A 15,838-nucleotide genomic window follows, 5' to 3' on the forward strand; every position below is an offset into this window, starting at 1 on the left:
ATAGGAATCTCCATCAGTAAATATACACAACAGATACCTGGGTGACAACATCACTACCTACACTCACATTCACAATATTGACACGAGTGAGTCTAAGGGGTAATGGCTGGCCTTGAATAGACTAAGATCATAAAGTACAGAACACTGCCTGAATCACACATGCCACAGAATTAGTTTACAACTGTGACAGTACACATTTGAATGGATGACCAACATTTTTAATATGGTGATGTTCTTCTAAAAAGGAAAGAAGGTAGTTGAGCACAGTAATACACAGCTACACATACTACATGCAAAATAAGATTTTACAAAGAATGACAGACACACAGTCAATGTAGTCAAATACTGCTGGATTCAAACCTCCTACACATTTAGTTAAACATTCTAGACAGCACAGTACCAACAGCCAGCAGCATAGCATAAGTTATGCAACTCTGATGTAGTTTATTTTTGAAAGCATGATGTAACCATTGTATTTCCAAAGCTGGCTATTGACTGGGGGTAATAGAAATGTATAGGATAGCCATCTGCCAGTGAAAATATATCTCTTAAATGGAACTTAACATAAGGAGTGTTGTGGTGGAGCCAATTGAACATTACAGTATGAACAGTTACACTACATATTCAATGTTGGATTCCAAAACCTCTACCTATGTAGGTGCGAAATCTAGAGAACACAGTATTAGCTGCAAGCACCACAACAGAAGTCTGTCTCTAAGAGGAAAGGGTCCACTTTTGACAGGATGACCTTATCAGTGTGTTGAAGAGATGTGCGTGTTAAAAGTGGGATAAAGTGCACATGGAGCTGTGTCCTGAGTTAAAGTTTCAAATTACCTACCTAAATAGGTAATTAGAGAACAAAATACGAGTCACAAGTGTCACAGGAGGAATCTGACTTTAACAATGTGAAAATGCACATTTGTAAGGATTAAACCTTCATTGCCTTTAACTTCAGCTACTGTGAGTCATATGTTTTAGGACAAATGTGTCTAGAAAGGCAACATGTTTGGCCCATGTAATTACATACTTCTCTGCTAACATTTACATAATGCTATGCTTTTACATTGTGTTATTGTATGTGACGTACCTGTCTCACAGAATGGGGTGTCAATGATAATCACAATTATAAAATGTGGATTGTCAAACAAGCATTCAAAACAATTCATTAAGGGAAAATATGTGTGTGTCTGTATATGCATATGTATGTGTGTACATATATATATATATATATATATATATATATATATATATATAAAGTGTGTGTGTGTGTGTGTGTGTGTGTGTGTCTGCACAGGAAATGGAAACAGATGATCCGCTGTGGTGACCCCTAATGGGAACAGTCAAAAGAAAAAGAATATATATATATATATATATATATATATATATATATATATATATATATATATATATACATACATATATATCAACCATCTATTGGGTCACTGCCAGTTGTCTTGGTTCATGCTTGCACAATGTGTATTGAAATACAGACACTTCCTAAATATGACGGTGTACTTCTGAGTAATAGTGATGCATTATATATGAAACACACAATTGTAACAAATTCAGAAGTGTAACCACTGGAGTGCAGACACACATTGCCAGATTGAATTAATTTAGTCAGCATCACTATGAAATCCAGACACCTTGGTTTCAAAATTTCATTAACACATACAGAAGTTGTGCAACCTAGTCCCACAATTCTTTGCTGTAGTTTTTTTTTTTACTCTCTCCTTAAAGCACATCACTAGCAAGCTCATTTGCATAACAGAAGGCAAGGAATTAGCTTGTGCAAAATCATATCTAGAAGTGCTAAACATAGAATGGGAATTAGCATAGTCTATGGTTCTCCATGCCAATCTTCTCACAGATATACAGTTCAGTCATATAGCCATGTCTGAATGTGATGGAAAACAGAACAAACATATGTTATGGTCATGTTTTATGTGCCCCAATTTACACATTTGTCATGACAGTTGCGGTCCTTCACTCCTGATATGTATGATACAGTTGTATTCCAAAAATTCTAAAATACATGATGGACATAGCATGTTACTACTGGTGGAAACATGGCTTATGGAAACAGTTTTGAATCATGGAGATTTATTTGATGACACAGAACAGATGGACAGTTTGTGACCAGACTGTCTATACAAACATACTAACAGATTAGTTTACGGTTTATTTTTGCACATTTTTGTGTTGTGCTACTCTCCAGTTTATCATCCTAATTATTCAGCCAAGATCTGTACAAGACAGTGTTCCCAAAATGGTGCCAGCACATTAATACAGCAGCAAGATAATGGTGCATCAATAAAATGTGCACCCAACACATACAGCCACATGAATTATACAAAATATTCACAAACACTGATATACATATGGATTTGAACATTGATGGACCTGAGTATTATCTAACCACACTATACTAGAACTCCTAGTTCACAAAGTTCCAATAAAGCCAAATTGGCCTGAATGTATCCAAAAAGACTTAAAAAGATAAAAGTAAAAAGTCATGGATCTTCAGAAGCCATGTAGCTGAAATACTAGATGTCCTTAAGGATTCATTTGCATTTATCCCATGGGTCTCTATTACAGGAGGTTTAGTGTATCACACAGAGAAAACTCTAGCATGGCTGGGTTTTTCTTGTTTTTTTTTTACTAATTGGTTTGTCTGTGTGACCTTTTTACTCTTTGGTTTAAGCATAAGAAAAGAATCTATGTTATGAAATAATAATTTGACATACAGCTGTAATCGAACCAATGACATTATGCAAAAGACATCAGTGTACAGATAAGGGAATCTTCTCAACACATCACAGGAACTTGTAGGTCATTACACCCAGTAGGCTAAGAACTGTTAGGGAAACTGTTTTGAAGTACTGACTTTACTCTGCCCTTTCTGTATTCCTATAGTACAAAAGACCTCATCAAATTTGCATGAAGTGAATGCAGCTAGCGCAGCTGAAATTAAAATCTTCAACTTTTGACATAGGAAGTTAAAAGGCATGGACCCTGAACTCAGCGGTGGTACATGATGCCAACTTCCATGCAAATGTTGAGGGCAAATAAATGAACGGCTTTTTGATAGATCATTTCTGGCCATGTAGGGTGCATGAGACATTCTATTTTTTTGACTAGATTAAACATGTGAAAAAGTAGGGCAGTGGTGTAAATGGGGTGGGGGGCAAGCAGATGGTAGGACAAGGGGAAAATACAGAAATTCTCAGGATGGTTGTGGGAGAGCACCACAGCTATCCACTTCTTCACAACATAAAAGTAGAACTGTATACAGGCTTTCATGACTTTGCAGGGTCACCACACCAGGGATGGGTGACAACAGAATAAAGTTGTATAGCCAATTGGACCAACTCAAATGCGTCAAGATTACACAAAGACAAAGCAGACAGCTATGTAAGGGGTTCATTTTTTTTTTTGTAGGACAAAAGGATTATTGGGCAAGGTGGTTAGGAATGAAAGGGTCAGTAAGGCAGGGTAGGTTAGGTGGCAAGCACAGACACAAACGCATACAAGACAAACAGGGATGGTGATGGACACAAAAGGTTGCAGGACAACATGATTGGGGATAGGTAGAGGACCTCAGAAGTGCACCCACTTCCAGCTTGAGAACACTGAGAATCTAGTCCTAACCCTCAGAACTATCAACACGGTCTCCTGTGTCAGTTGCCGGGGTCAATGCCAGATGTGACATCCTTTTGGCAATATGAAGCAGGACCTTTTAAACCCTGTTAATTTGGGCATTAAAAGTCCCGCTACACTATGCCCTCCAACCAGCCCTTTCAGCTCCTGATTGCCACCTCCACTACTATTACTGCTCCTGGAGACTACCAATGCGCCAACAGCCAGGGCAGTGTTACCTGACACAAATGGAGTAGGTACGGCAGGAGACAATGCTGACAGGTTGCAACCCAGATGTGCTGGGTTGTCTGTGCTGCCTGTATCAGTGCCACCACAGCCACCTGTGGAGGTACAGAGGGCTGTATCACAGTGCTTGTACTAGTGCCCCCTGCTGATGGTGTTTTTTTTTTTTTTTTTTTTTTTATTTATCAGTGGCAATGCATTAAAAAATGATATATAAATAACAAAAAATAAGTACAGAGATATAGGGTGTAGGGAGACAAAAAAGAGAGAATTAGACCAATGGCATGTCAGTTTACTACATAAACCGATATGAGAAATAAATAAGTTTACCTTCGCCTCAGGCAGATGAGACAGAAGGGCAATAATGTGTCACAAAATCAATCACAATGGTATGATATGACAAACAAAATCCTGCATTTCAATATGTCTTATCATATATCTGATTTCAAAGTGAAAAACTGCATTTGTCAGAATGTAATTGTTAATGCCATGCAGTATTGCAATGAATATCTTACAAACAAAATCCTGTAAAAAAAATCTAATGTGTGTTTCTGGTATTGAACCGACACACAATTAAGCTTATGTACTCACTGCCTAATGCAATAACCAAGAGCTACTGGAGCAGGCAAGTATGCCTGATATCAAAGTTAAGGTATGCTTGCTCAAGATAATACACAGTAATACACAGAGTACTTCTGTGCTTACATTAAGACCTGATGCATACTTGCCTCATACCTCTCTGAGATGAATCACTCCTGATGCACCTCACTTTCTGCTACCTCTGCTGTAGCTAAACAGTAGAGAAAAGAAAAAATACCTATACTAAAGCATAATGAATAACTGTGGTGGCTGACTAATTAATGCCATATCTCAGACAGGTTATGGGTCACCACATTTACACAAGTGAAGGGTATTTGCAGTTTTAAGTTCATTCTCCCACTGGCTCAGGAGGTCCTGATTGCTTCTCATCATGTCCATGTAGTGGTGATGAAATTGCTACCTAGAGCATGGGATGCCATTTGCATTACAGATGGCCTTGGCCAAGCTAGTACAAGCCTTAGCCTTACACTGAGACCCAGTATAACCCTCCTGTAGCAGCCTCCAGCTGTAGCACGTAAGTTGTGCCACAAATATCCTGGACTCCTCAAAATGCCACCTTTGTGGTCTAAATGGAACACTTTTCCTACCTTTGCTAGCCAGGTCTGCAGCAATCAAGCTAGAAATAGGTGTCTGAAGTAGGACCCAATTCAGATATTCCATATAAAAGCTTGGGCACAAAGATGCACAACATTGTCAGATGCATTTGAGCAATTGAAAGCACTGCAATGGCTTGCCACACACACTGGCAATGAGTACATCAAGAAAGACAGAAGGAGTGAAGTACAGCAGTGAGATCTGGCTTTGTATGATGCTCAACCTATTTGCATTTCTTTCAATGTTAAACACTGAAATGCTTCATGGTGTTTCTTATAATCATGGCTGGTTTGAGAACAAATGGTGTGACTTGTGGCATATTGAGCTGTTGGGACTTGCACACAAGTAAGATTGAGCAGCACCACCTGAACATGAAACCCATGAGGAAAAAAAAAGATAAAATAATAAACGTTGGTTACTGACTGTCAGTGACACAGAAGAACTAGTATTCTGATCTCCTCTGAAAAAGTATCTGTAAACTTGATTTGACCCCTGCATCAACTGTCCTCTCTCTCTAAGCTCATTGTTCTTTTACCTTGTGCCACAGAGAAAGTTACCTGACAGGTGCATTTACTTCACTGAGTACTAGCCAAAGTGCTGATGGCTATACACTACCATCAGGCCTGTTTGCAATATAGAAGGCAGACCAAACTAAATTTTTCACTTTTTTTTTCCTTTTGACGAGGGGAGCACAACTGCAAAAGGCGTTATAAAAAATAAAGAGTGAGAAAAAAGCTGAAAGGAAAATTAATTCAAAGAGTATACCCAGCAATGACCAGATCAAGAAGTGCATTACATTGGCATATTCATCCTTCTCACATCTTGCCACATCAGAAATTTAATTTCTGGCGCACATTATCAGAACTGTAGTTAATGACAAATAATGTTAAAGTGAGCCAACAGCAGCTCACATGTTGAAAACAATTGTGAAAATAGTCGACTTTTAAACAATACAATGATAAAAAATTGTATTAATATGTATTCTGACCCCCTTAGTAAAATTATCAGTTAACTAAATTCAAACCCTAAATAACCTGTCTTATTTCTCTAAACTCTGAGTGCTGACAGACACACACCATTGCAAAACCAATTTGCACTACAGAAGGCTGCCCAAATTAAAATTTTCACTTTTCTTCTTAGGAAGTGAACAGTGTTTGCACACTGCCAAGTAAAGCACAAATGCAAACAGCATTTAAAAAAAAACACTTGTACTGCCTAGTAACACATTTAATGGGTATACGTAGCAAGGAACAAAGCTATTATAGCATTAGCATAACACAGCCATGCATTTCACATCCACTTGCAACATCAGAAATAGCATTTAGGTTACACAACAGCAGGATTTCATGTAATGGCAATTGCTATGAAAGGAAACACACAGAGAATGACAGGTGGTCATCCTTGCCACAGTACATCCAATTACTCATGACATCAAAATTAACAATATGTCATAATAACTGTGAGAAACAGATACGTTTTCCATCATATATGTAATCATTATGTCCACATTACTCACACTCTATAAAATGTCAGATGTCACTTCATCCACAGCACTCACTGTTATTAATAATGAGAAAAGGTGAGGTTACAACACCTTTGTAACATCAATTCACATTGACTATAGGTAAGATTAATATCCTGCATCACAGACTTCATCTTGTTCATTTCATAAACATTGGGTGTCAATATTTATTCAGAATCCAGTCATAAAAAATATCTGCACACTTGATTTTAACCTGGCATTACGTACCCTCTTTCTTTAAGCTCACTTCACTTACATCTTGTTGCACAGAGACAGTTAGCTAACAGGAGGAATTTATTCACAGAGCACTATCCAGAGTACTGATGGTCATGCGACATAGACAGGTTTGTTTGTGCTACAGAAGGTGTCTGAAATTAAAATTTTCACTTTTTTCTTTAGGAAGTGAACTCTTGTTCCCTGATAGGGATAGCTGCCTGTCAAGACTGTGCAATACCAAACGGCAGGAAAGTGATGAAAAGGAAAGAAAAAATACTTAAACAGGGGAAACATTCTGAAACAAGTAGTTAAAAAGTACAGTTTTGATGTTTCCTCAACTTTGTTGTCTTGCAACATGAACATATGCTCTTTAAACATCATTATGTTCAGATAAACAGCACCCTCTATGGATCTGTACCCCAGGACACCAGGGCATTTACAAGGCACACTTGAAATTATTATCAGTATGTCTCACAGACACATACATACACTGTGAAGAAAAAAATGCAGATTACATACACTCACGATGTGATATAGTGTTAAATGACATTACAGGTGCAACATAACCAAGTTATGAAAGCTATCATGCATAATTTGCAGTTAGATGTGTAGAGGCCTGCAATACTGGCAACAGTTACGGTGATCTTTTCTCACACACTATAAAATAAACATCTGAAACACTGCAGCTCTTTTCTTCTCTGTTTTGTATAATTCCCTAATCTGTGCTTCTCTAACAAGACTGCTATGTGATTTGTCTTGCTACTGATGTATGTTTTACTGAGTAATGTAGTTTCTTAGAATTGGTGACAGAACTTACTCAGAAGCACAAACTGTAGTCATATACAATTCATACATATGTTAAAAATTTTGCTCTCCTAAGTCAATGCACTTTCAAAATTTCTTTAAGTCTCTCCTCCCTGACATACCTTAGATAAAAAAACAAACAAAAAAAACCCCACCAGAACCATGGTGGATTTTTTTCCTTGACTTTGTTTCTGTTAAGTCTGCCAGTCTTATCACTAAGTTTGTGTGTTTTATTTGGTTTGTGACACACTTTAGATAAGTGTTCATCAAACAGGACTGACTGTGAAACCCTGATTATTCCTGTAGTCAGACTAATCATTCACACTTGTAAGCCCTTAGCAGGTAACACTTCTCAAATACTCACCCTTGCATTGTTAGGGTGCATGCACCCTAGTGTGTACATCCTTACACCATTGTTTACCTGCCTGGAACTTATTGCAGACTGTAGAATTCATGAATGCTAATAATTTAACACCTCATTTGCCTACTCACAGTGCTGAATCTGCACTATATAAAGGTAACCATGCTGGTAAGGAACTTGTATTATAGTAAAGGAAATTGTTTGGAGCTAGAGCTAAATACCACTATCTGGTTTAAAACTTGTTTTTAGTTTAACAGCTGACTTGCAACAAAGGTATGGTGCTGCTTTTTTACAACTTAATGTATTTTAGCATTATTAATGGATTGCATTTCACAATACAGCTATTGGTTTACTGTCTGCATTTCTCACTAGCTATTAGCATAGTCATGTGTATCAGTTATTTCTTGACCATTAAAATGATTGTAGATAATGTTAGGCTAACATTTAATGGGAAGTTTAATCTGGGAAGTTGACCACTTTGTGCATAAGACTGTTGTTGTACTTATTAGCAAGGTGATGGGTTTTTGCATTATTAACAAACAACATTATGTTAAGTGTGTGAACTATACCTGGCCGCTCTTCATAAAAGTAATTACAGCACAAAAATGGTATCCATTTTTCCTTGGAAGATGTGCATTATATTTGTTAATGTTGCATGTCCTAAAGAGTTACAGAAGTGTTTGTACTCTTAGCAATTTTATTATAAATTATTTTCTTTGTTTGACACAGGGGAGGAGGATCTGTATCAAGTCCTGTGTACTCATATGGAGCCTTACGTATTCATGTACTTAGTGTATAATGTATGGATATATTCATAGATATTTGTTTTGTTAATCATTTTTTCAGTTACTTATGCAATTTTTTTTCTGTTTATGTTTCCTCTCATACAGGGCTATGCCATCCAAGCCACCATACAGTGATGCTGAGAATGAAGTGATCATTCAGGCACTATGTTGCTATAGGTCATTCCTCTTATTAAGAAGCAGAAGTGACAAGTCGTCCCAGGACTGCATCAGGTAGTAGGTGGAGAATGATGTGAATGAGGTCAAAGGTTATGGACAAATATACTCCAAAATAAGATATAGGACCAGTGATATGATCACAGTGGTCAGACACTGGGCAGCTGCAATTCCCTGTGAATGTAGGGCTACAGGGGGTGTGTCAAACAACCTCAATTAGGTACGCTTTCTGGCATTTTAAAAATTCACAAGAATCAAGAGAGATCACAATCCAGACTTACAGTATCTGCTCCTCAAAGTAAAACTGTTAATAATGCAACATATCTTGATGCTATTTGGAATGCTATAGTGCAAGGGAGTGCCTATGTTTTTGGATGAATTAAAAAAATATATACTTTTTCTGGGAAGGAGAGTTGCTTGTGTACTACTGATGTCAATTCTTTATTCACTACAACAGATCAGGAAGAAGGTTTAGAATTAGTCAGACTAAGTTAATACGGCAATTCAGATCTTGACATTAGTAGTTATTTGTCAGTTATTGGAACTAGTATTGTCCAATAATTTTTTCCACTTTGAAAAAGGTGTTTATCAACAAGTAAGAGGGGTAGCCATGGGGGTCAAAGTTACCCCAGCGTTCACTTATTTAGTTATGTGCTGGTGGGAAATGGAATATTTAATTAAGTTATCATTGTTTAAAGGATCACTACAGGCAAATGATGAAAAAACATATGTTTTATCTTGCCATGATTTATTGCACCTCCCAAAGTTGCCTGCAGCAAAATGGGTACTCATTCCTAATTTTATTTTATTTTTTTACTCCTGTCTGCCCTCATGGGGCAGACATTGTGATTCCTTTGGAAAGCTAAATCTGTCCCATAATGCATAGATTGTGAGAATAAATAGCCCTGCCATTTGTTGTCAGACTAGACTTCCATTCAGTTAGAATGGAACACCTGAAAAAAACTGCCACCAAGTTTGACAGTCTACAGTTCATATGTCATTGATTAGTATGCACTGAGTAGGGCTGGCCTTAGCTGATATGGCGTCCTAGGTAAAGTTCCAAAAATGAAAAAAACAATAAAACTGTAGAAATCACAAAAAAAAAAAAAAAAAAAAAAAAAAAAACGGCCAGCAAAACTATTATTTAATAAAATATAGCGAAGCGCTTTTCGTTTGTAAAATAACAAACTTCATCAGACTAAAACAGTGTTAAACTACAACTGAACATCTTAAATAGCATTTTATAAGCCCACCCTACACTAGAAAGGAAATGTAATGAACAAAATTTTAAATTTTAAAAACATAAAGCACATATATATAAAACACACATACATAAAATACACTAACTAAATTCCTTCATTAATAAATTATCTAAAGGCATCCTAGTTGATTATTAATTAAAATATTTCTTGTTATAAAAAAGTATATATAAAAATATATATACAAGTAAATATACTTATTAAATCACTACCCTAACACAGGTCAGCAATAATTAAAACCAGCTTAGAAATTATCTCACCTAAGTAATACTTTTAGCCCGAGTATACTATTGATTGCACAGTAGTCATTCAAACCCGGCCGCACATAAGAATGTAATTTTAGTTGCCAGATTAATTCTGCTCTTTCTAGATGTAGCATCCATGGGCCCCCCTAAGATGTTCATGGACCTGTTGGATACCAAAAAATTCATGTTCACCATACTTCTGTATGTGTTTTGCAAGTGCATTTGTTAAATTCATCTTTCTAATGGCATATAGGTGCTCGTATACTCTTTCTTTTAGTGTTCTAGTAGTCTTCCCTATATAAGCTGGACAAAGCTTACACATTGCCACATATATCAGCCCTTTCAAATTACAATTTAGTTTATCATATATACTATATTTCTGACCATTAATTTGAACATATTTACCCTCATACATATGCTTGCATAAATTACACATTACACATTTTTCATGCCTTTTACTTGCTGATTTTTTATTTTACACGTTTCAAGAATTCTTGCCTCTCCTGGCTATCATTTTGACACCATCCCTAAATTTATTAATAACAGGTGCTTCAACCTCGATTAAATGCCAATTCTTCAAAATTATTGTTTTTCTCTCATAAAATGCATGTTAGATGTAATGAAGGTTGCATTATAATCTATATGATTATCTTCCTTTTGTATATATACCTGGTTGACCTGTTGATTTAGGATTGGTGAAAAATGTCCATTATTCCTTTTATGGCTAACCTCAGTATGCACTTCATGCAATAAACTAACAGGATAACCCCTACTTATAAACATCTCTGTGAGATGCCTGCAATCAAAAATAAAACCTGCTTCCAAGCTAACCATTTTAGCAGCACGGACAAATTGTCCTTTTACTACTTCTTTCTTTTTCGATAAAGGATGGGAGCTTGTAAAATTCAGGAAAGAGTTAGAGTAAGTTGGCTTCCTGTGTATTTTTGGAATAAATCTTTGGTTAATTCTATCCTTATTAAGGTTAACATCCAGATAGTTTATTTCTTGCCTATCTATGGCATGTGTGGATTTTAAATACTGTGTCATGTTATTAATATATCCTAAAAATTGTTCCACAGATTGTTGGTCACCTTTCCATAGGATAAATATATTGTCCAGATAACAGAAATACAACATAGTGTTATCAGCATTATTTTTCCTCCCAGGACATATTTCTTTTCCCATTCTTACATAACTTAATTTGTAGAAATGGTCCCAAAGGTGACCCCATCGCAACTCCTACCTTTTGAAGATAGTAGCTGTTATTAAGTATTAAGAAGTTATTGGAAAGTACGATGTCAAACAGATCAACATATAAATTAATTTCTGATTGTGGCATGGCTTGTTCAAATAGAAACTGCTCTATAATCTGAATACCCTCCTGTTGGGGTATGACAGAAAACAGATCCTTTGCATCGGGTCTATATTATATAATCGAACTTTCAAAACTTTGAATCCCATATGTTCGACAACATATGATCGAAGTTCGAAAGTTCGAATATATAATAAACAAAAAACAAAAAAACTTACCTTAATGGTGCAGGCAGGGGGCCATGCCCCATTGCACCCCCCACACCCCCTCTACTTAAATATACCAACTCCGAGATCGCACTTCAGTGCAGAAAAGGGAAATTCTCCCATTCTGCACTGAATGGCACCATTATGCTTAACCTTCGAACACTTGAAGTGTCGATCATATGGTGTCAACCATATGACATTCAACATTTCAAGCGTTCGAGGTTCTAATAGGAGCCCTTTACATCTACTGTCAAGAACAAAACCTGATCAGAATATTCAATACCATTCATCAGGCTTAGAAAGTACCAAGAATCCATGCAGATCTGTACTTGCCCATCCAGAAACTTTTAATTTATCAAAAAATTTGGCACAAGAATATGTAAGGAAGTTGCAACCATCCACTATAGGTCATAAAGGTGGACTGGTTACATCCTTATGTATTTTTGGAGTACCAAATATAGTCAGAATACTGGTTGAAATAATGTTCAAATAATTATAAATATCAATGGTAATTCTATTTTCCAAAAACATATCATCCAGAGCAATAGAGATTCTCATATAGGGCATATTCAACTCATTTCTAGTAACTTCTTCATACGTGTCAGTACTAAGTATTTCATATATCTTTTTGTCATAATCATGGATGTCCATGATTAAAAGCCCACCCCCTTTATCCGGCTTCATAATCCTGACCTTCTGTTGCAATAAATAAGTAAGTAAATCCCTTTCTTTCATATTTAAATTATCCTGGAAAGTACTGTTTTTCTGAGTTACTAAGTGTCTAATATCCAACTCACATTTTCTCAAAACATACCAAAGCAGGATGCAGAGGTGGGTTGAAGGTGCTGCTGATACTGAATTCTGCATTATCCTGACCATGTCCTTCCCCGAACAGGATTTTAAAATTTAACTTAAGAAAAGTTTTAGATCAATGAGCACTGAGGCCAAATTAGCTGGAACAAATGAGTCCCTTACTTAATAAAGTGACACTTTCTTCATCAATAATTGTTTCAGAGAAAATGTAAACCTTAAAATCTCCCTCTGTATTCATAATAATAGAAGGAACATGTGCACCACCATGACTACTGTGACTAGTATCAGCATTACTTAAATTGATCAATAATTCGTCCTCCTGAACAGACCCCGTGCTTGAAACTCTCCCCCCTCCCGATTCCTCCTGGATGGCGTGTAAAAATCCTGCCTGGAACCTGGATGAAAACTGTTGCTATTATCCATGTTATTATTATTATTATTATTATTAGGATTCCTAATTCTCTCAGATCTCCTTAATGGTGGAAATTCCTGCTCATAATCATAAAGTACAGTTTTGTACCTACCATAAATGTAGATGTTCGAGTGTACACCCTGCTGCAGTCATCACACTTGGGTTATCCTGTCGTCAGGTGGTCCCGCAGTCGGCCTGAATTCTAAAGTCTTGGTCCGGCGTCGGTTGCTGTCGCTTCTTCCCTGACGTCAGTGCGCCAGGGGTATATATGATGCATCCAATGCCATTTTCTTCAGTTTTTCTTGCCCCAGATGTCAGGTGCCCCCAAAAAGGTGGTCAGTAAATAGTACCAATCTAAAAAGTTTAGCACAAACAAAACATCCCTCCAGCTATAAGCAAATACATCACAAAAGTAGTATCAGGTTTTAAGGCATTCTAAAGTTTTAGTTAGTTAGGTCAGAGGGGATGGAGGGAGGGTAACCTGGACTGCAGCAGGGTGTACACTAGAACATCTACATTTATGGTAGGTACAAAACTGTACTATGCTCATCGTGTTACCCTGCTGCAGTCATCACACTTGGGTAGAATCCCAAAGCTAAGGATGGGAGGTGGAGTCAAACAGGGTTAGAGGAGGCTAGAAGGCCCTGCAAAACTGCAGTGGCGAAGCCAGCTCTAGTCTTAGAGTAAAGTGGTAGTGTTTGGTGAAGGTGTGTACTGAACTCCAAGTTGCAGCTTCCAAAATATCCTTGGTTGGCACCCTCTTGAGGAAGGCTGTAGATGTAGCTGCTGCCCTGGTAGAGTGGGGCCTTATGGTAGCAGGAACTGGTTTTCCATAATGGGTGTAGCAAAAAAGAATGCAATGTCCTATCCATTTGGAAATGGTCTGTTTTGATATAGCCTTCCCTTGTGAAGATGCAGCATAGGATACAAAGAGCTGGTCAGATTTTCTGAAAACCTTAGTTTTAGCCAAGTAGCAATGCAGTTGCCTGTGAATGTCCAAGGAGTGCAGGAGTCTTTCTCCTTTGGTCTGTGGATTTGGAAAGAAGGTGGATAAGTGGATGGTTTGATTTAGAGCCACACTGGATACCACCTTAGGCATAAAGGAGGGATTAGTTTGTAGAGAAACTCTGTCTTGATGGAAAATGAGGAAAGACTCTACTGCCATTAGTGCCTGAAGCTCTGAGACTCTTCTGGCTGAAGTAATTGCTAGCAGCAGGGCAGTCTTCCATGATATAAACTTTAGGTCAGCAGAGAAAGCTGGTTCAAAAGGAGGTAGCGTAAGTTTTTCCAGAACAAAGTTGAGGTCCCAGGTTGGTGTTGGTGCTCTCCTGGAAGGCCTAATGTTTTTGGCCCCTCTGAGAAACTGCCTTAGAAGCAGATGTGAAAATAAGGGAGGATCTGTGTTGTAGTGAGCTGAAATAGCTGAGGCGTGGATTTCAATAGATAAAAAAGAAAGTCCTTTGTGCAACATCTCAGCTAAATACTGTAGAATCTGAGGTATGTGAGGCTGAAGGGTATTTTGGCCTTTAGCTTGGTTCCAGGCGCAAAATCTTTTCCATTTGTCAGAGTAGGCCTTCCTGGTGCTGGGTCTCCTAGCTTCCAGAATAACATCCATAACTGCTTGAGGAACAGGAGCTGGCTGGTTGCTTAGGTGATTTGCCATGCAGCCAAATTTAGGGTTTTGAGCTGGCTGTGTAGAATCTGATTGTCTTGCTGTGTGAGCAAATGAGCAATTTGTGGTAAAATCCAAGGTGGGCCCTGGGCCATATTCCTTAGTAGTGGGTACCAGTGCTGGCGTGGCCAGTCTGGGGCTATGACTATCATTCTGGGTCTCTCCTTCCTGACTTTCAGCAGCACCTTTGTGGGAAGGGGCAATGGAGGGAAGGCATATACTGTCAGGTTTTTCCAACTGAATGAGAGTGCGTCCACTTTCCAAGCTTGATGGTGAAGCGTCCTTGTACAAAATTTTGTTAGCTGATAGTTTTGGGGGCTGGCAAACAGGTCTATGTCTGGGTGGCCCCATTTTTGAGTTATCATTGCAAACACTTGTGGATCCAGTTTCCACTCATGGGGATCCATGATGTTTCTGCTGAGGTCATCTGCCAATGTGTTCTTTTTCCTGGCAGGAATTGAGCTTGTAGCTGAACTTGGTAAGCCAGTGCTGTGCTCCACAAGGTCATTGCTTGCCTGCATAGAGGGTAGGAGTGTGTACCCCCTTGTTTGTTTATGTACCATATTACTGTGGTGTTGTCCGTCCTTATTGTAAGCTGTCCTGGATGCCAGAGGTCCTTGAAGGCTGTCAGGGCATTCTGTACAGCTAGCATTTCTTTTTGATTGATGTGCAGATTCATTTGATCTGCAGTCCATATGCCTGCCATGTGTGCCCTCCAGGCATAGTCTGATGCATCTGTTGTCATAGTTTGCCTGGCTGGGGGCAAGGTGAACGGCTGACCCTTGTTGAGGTGACATGCCTGTGACCACCATAGAAACTCTTGTTGAAGGCAGGGAATGAGAGATATTGTGTCCAAGCTGTGGCTGTGTTGAGACCATATGCTTTTTAGGTACCACTGTAATTTCCTCATATGCAGCTTTACAAATGGTATTAGTAGTATGCAAGATGCCAAGAAGCCCAAGGCCTGCAGAATTTTTCTTG

General features: G+C 38.0%; 1 protein-coding gene across 1 annotated transcript in view; it reads right to left on the reverse strand.

The window, feature by feature from the left end:
• Window positions 1–15,838, reverse strand: part of LOC122813440 (AP-1 complex subunit mu-2-like) — a 1,149,616-nt gene that overhangs the window by 578,145 nt on the left and 555,633 nt on the right. The window lies entirely within an intron of this gene.

The sequence above is a fragment of the Protopterus annectens genome, chromosome 10.part0 (assembly GCF_019279795.1).
Source record: "Protopterus annectens isolate FY-2018-M chromosome 10.part0, PAN1.0, whole genome shotgun sequence".
Lineage (NCBI taxonomy): Eukaryota > Metazoa > Chordata > Ceratodontiformes > Protopteridae > Protopterus > Protopterus annectens.